The 4425-nt window shown below is 37.4% G+C and overlaps 1 non-coding gene across 1 annotated transcript; it reads left to right on the forward strand.

Moving 5' to 3' along the window:
- The first annotated feature begins 2574 nt into the window (after nucleotides 1–2574).
- On the forward strand, nucleotides 2575–2681 carry LOC121229894 (small nucleolar RNA R71). Its single transcript, XR_005927848.1, has one exon. It is a non-coding gene; the product is annotated as a small nucleolar RNA R71 (small nucleolar RNA).
- Nucleotides 2682–4425: the final 1744 nt, after the last annotated feature.

Genomic DNA, 4425 nt, shown 5'->3' on the forward strand with positions numbered 1-4425 from the left:
GGCCGATGTGATGAATGTGAAAGTGTATATATGTGATAAGGCGTAATGGCCGATGTGATGAATGTGAAAGTGTATATATGTGACAGGGCCAAGTGGCCAACGTGATGGATGTGAAAGTGTATAAATGTGATAAGTCCCGAAGGGCATTTGTGTCAGTACTATATCCGGGTTAAAACCCCGCAGGCTTTATGCGAGAATATTATCACTGATTAATGTCCGTAAGCTTCGTGCTCGTACTATATCCGAGCTCTAAAGACCCGATGACTACGTGTGGGGATTTTGTCCGGGTAAGACCCGATAACTTCGTGTGGAGATTATGTCCGGGTAAGACTTCGTAAGAATTGCTTATAAATATATTCAATGCGAAATGTTAAACAGGTATGTACTCCAAGTTTATATGTGAGCTTGATTTGCACTAAATCATAAGGTAGTTATGTGATGCATACGAGAGCAATCTATGAGACTATTCCTATGATTATGTGACATCGAATCAGTGTGAGAGGTTATGTGAAATCATACGATATATCTATGTCACATGAGCTCACTTTTATGTGAAAGTTTATCTGCCTATTGTATATGATGAGATGTGCATATTCGGTAAAGGGATGGTATGCCCGAAGGAAGAGTGAAATAAAAAATACGAACAACTATGTTATAATTTGATTATCTGTTGACACTGCTTAAAACTTACTAAGCATTAAATGCTTACTCCGTTCTTTGAATCTCTGTTTTATAGATTTTGGTTCGTCAGCTATCGGACTCGGGATTTTTGGAAGTCGAAGTCTCCCACACTATCAAAGCCCCCTTTTGGTACAATTTTGGTTGAACTTTGAAATGGCATGTATAGGACTACCCTTTTGTTGTTGGTCATGTACCCTTCGGTTTTGTGTAAATTTGGATAGCCATGCGAAAATGGCTTAAATATACTTTGATCATAGCATTATAATCGTTTTGTATGTTGTCCGTCGAGAGGTATGGAAATGTTGGTAACGGTTAGCCATGGGTAGGGTTATTCTTGATCACTTTTGTAATATGTATGACAAACTCTAGTTGATCCATGGAGGATCATGAAATAGGTAAAGTTTACCTTAAAAAAAAACAGATGCTGGCAGCAGCAGTGATGTGGATGTGAAAAATCACTAAAAATAGTAGGAATGAAATTAAATAGTGAATAAATTATGTAAGCGAACCTTGATGAATCTATTTTCATAGGAAAGTAACGAAACGATCATATGGACAGTATGTTAAGAGATATTCAGGTTCTCGTGAGACAGGGCCAGAACGGTTTCTGGATTCCCTGTTCTGACTTTGGAAATTCATTATAAATTAACCAGAGATAATTAGGAGTCATGCCATATATGTATAGATTCCTCTCTGAGTCTAGTTTCTATAGAAAGAAACAGCATCAGTATTGAAACTCTGTGCAGGGAGATATCCAAATCGTAATGCATGAAGGTCAGTGTAGTCGCACCCTGTAACAGGGGAGAATTTAATGAATAAACTGTACTAATTGGCCTGACCAAAAATTCTAGAAAAAATATGTAGATGGGAATATGAGTCTAGTTTCAGGGAAAAATTACGAAACTGATTTTCGAGTTTTGAAACTCAAGATATGATTTTTAAGGTGACAGTGACGCAGTTAGCCAACTGCCTGGAAATTTTTAAAATGGACTGCGATAGTAAGCGAATTTAGTTTGTGAACCCCTCGTGTCCGACTCCGGCAACGGTCTCGGGTACGGGGTGTTACAGTCCACCTCACCTTTACCTTTACTTACCACAGTTTCTTGCCTCAATTCTGGTTCAGGTGCAACTAACCCTTCCTTCTCTTGAATGGTAATCGCATTGGGCTGCTCTCTTGGGTTAGATTCAGTGTTACTCGGTAGGCTACCTTGTGGTTGTTCAGATATCAATTTAGCGAGATGCACTATCTGAGTTTCAAGCCCTTGGATCAACGCTTGTTGATTCTTAAGTGCTGTCTCGGTATTCTAAAAATGAGTTTCTGACACCAAGATGAATTTTGTTAGCATCTCCTCAAGTTTCGATTTTTTCTCTTGTTGGTAAGGTGGTTGTTGGAAGCCTAGAGGTGGTGGTGGTCTCTGATTCCCTTGGCCTCCCCATAAGAAATTTGGGTGGTTCCTCCATCCTGCATTGTAAGTGTTGCTATAGGGATTATTTTGAGGTCGAGGATTATTACCCGTATAATTTAATTGCTCATTTTCCATGTTGTGGCTATAAGGTGGGTATTCTAAATTGCTCGTTCCTCCTTCACTTGCATTGCATTACATTACTGGGTCAACATGTGAAGAACCAAGAAAACTGTCAAATTTTCTATCCAAAAGTTCTACATGATTAGAGAGCATGGGGCCTGAATCGACGTTAAAAACATCGACTACTTTCGTTGGATTTGTCCTCATGACTTGCCATTGATAATTATTCAATGACATCTCTTCTATAAATTCATAAGCATCCTCAGGTGTCTTATTATTGATAGTCCCACCAGCGGTTGCGTCAACCATTTGTCTAGTCGAAGGATTTAGCCCATTGTGAAAAGTTTGAACCTGTAGCTAGAGTGGTAACCCATGGTGATGACACCTTCTCAACAGGTCCTTGTATCTCTCCCATGCATCATATAGTGTTTCTAAATCCATCTGCACAAAAGAAGAGATATCATTCCTTAATTTAGCCATTTTAGCCGGCAGAAAATATTTTAGTAAAGTCTTTTCGGTCATTTGTTCCCAAGTAGTGATTGACCCTCGTGGTAATGAGTTCAACCACTGTTTAGCTTTTTTCCTCAATGAAAAGGGAAACAACAGAAGGTGAATAGCATCATTAGAGATGCCATTGATTTTAAATGTGTCGCAGAATTCCAAAAAATTCGCCAAGTGGGTGTTTGGGTCCTCATCCTGCAAACCATCAAACTGAACAAATTGCTGTATCATTTGAATCATGTTAGGTTTCAGTTTAAAATTATTTGTAGCAATAGCAGGCCTAACTATACTTGACTCAGTTCCTGTTAAATTCGGTTTAGCATAATCATACATAGTGCGTGGAGCATGATTCTGATTTACTGGATCAGCGGCAATCGCAGGAGGTAGTGAATTTTCATGATTTTCAGCCATCTCCTCGGTTGTGGTTTGAATATCGTCCTCTTGCTCTTCCTCTGTGTATTTTAAGCTTCGCCTTATTTCTCTTCAATTTTTGTAAGCTGTGCAATCGATCTCACTATCAAAAAGTAATGATCTCGACGGGTTTCTTCTAGTCATACACTATAAAAAACCTGCCAAGAGCGAATAAAAGAGAAAATTAGAAAAGAAAATAAAAATTCAAATTACAAATAAAGCAAAATGGCTAAAGTAATAAAAATTGAGTGTTCCTAATATCTTAGTTCCCCGACAACAGCGCCAAAAACTTGATACGTGATATTCGCGACAGGTTTTAAAAATTTATAATTAATCGTTCTTGAAACTAACTATTATCACGATGAAGCAAGTGTACCTATCGAACAGTAGTATAGCTTTAGCAAGACTGGATTGTCGAACCCAAAGGAACCAAGAATACTAGTGATTACTTTCTTTTTATTATCTAACCTAAAAATTAAGGGATTTGTTTATCTAAACTAATTAACTAAACTAAGGGTGCACAGGGAGAAAATTGGGTAAAGCTTTTAGGAAAACTCGATTGATTAATACAATACCCAAGGAAAAATCCACCTAGATTTCACATGTTCTTTGACTCTGAATCAGACGATTTATTCATTTGACTTGATCCGTAGAAATCCCTATGTTATATTATTATCTCTCTCGAGACTAATAACGTCTAACCCTAAGTTGATTAATTGAAATCTCTTTCTAATTAACACCCTAATGTTGCATTAACTCGATCTATGGACTCCCTTATTAGGTTTCACCCTAATCTGACAAAATCTTGTCACCCTATCTCTAGACGTGCAATCAACTCCGCTTAATTACGACAAATTCAACTCCGCTTAATTACGAAAAATTTACTCTTAGACAGGGACTTTTGCTCCTCTGAATAAGAGTATTAACTTGAATCAATATCATGGAATATTAAAACAAGAATTAAGTACACATAATTAAGAACAAGTCAAAAATTTATCATACAATTCAGATAACAATAACAAGATCCGTCTTAGGTTTCATTCCCCTTAGATATTTAGGGGGTTTAGTCCATCATTATGAAAGAAAACATTTCAAAAGAATAAAGTTAACAAAACATAAAGAAAACCCAAAACTCCTGAAGGAAATTGAAGGGAGATCTTTAGTCTTGACGATGAATTTGGCTTTTGAGATGGATCAATCGACTTTCCTTAAGTAATTCCTTGCCTCCTTCTCGTGTGTCTGTTCTAAGTGACTCATCAGGTGTTTAAATAGGTTTTAGAATGCCTAAAAGCCCTCAAGAGTGGCC

Source organism: Gossypium hirsutum, chromosome A05, assembly GCF_007990345.1.
Source record: "Gossypium hirsutum isolate 1008001.06 chromosome A05, Gossypium_hirsutum_v2.1, whole genome shotgun sequence".
Taxonomy (NCBI): Eukaryota; Viridiplantae; Streptophyta; class Magnoliopsida; order Malvales; family Malvaceae; genus Gossypium; species Gossypium hirsutum.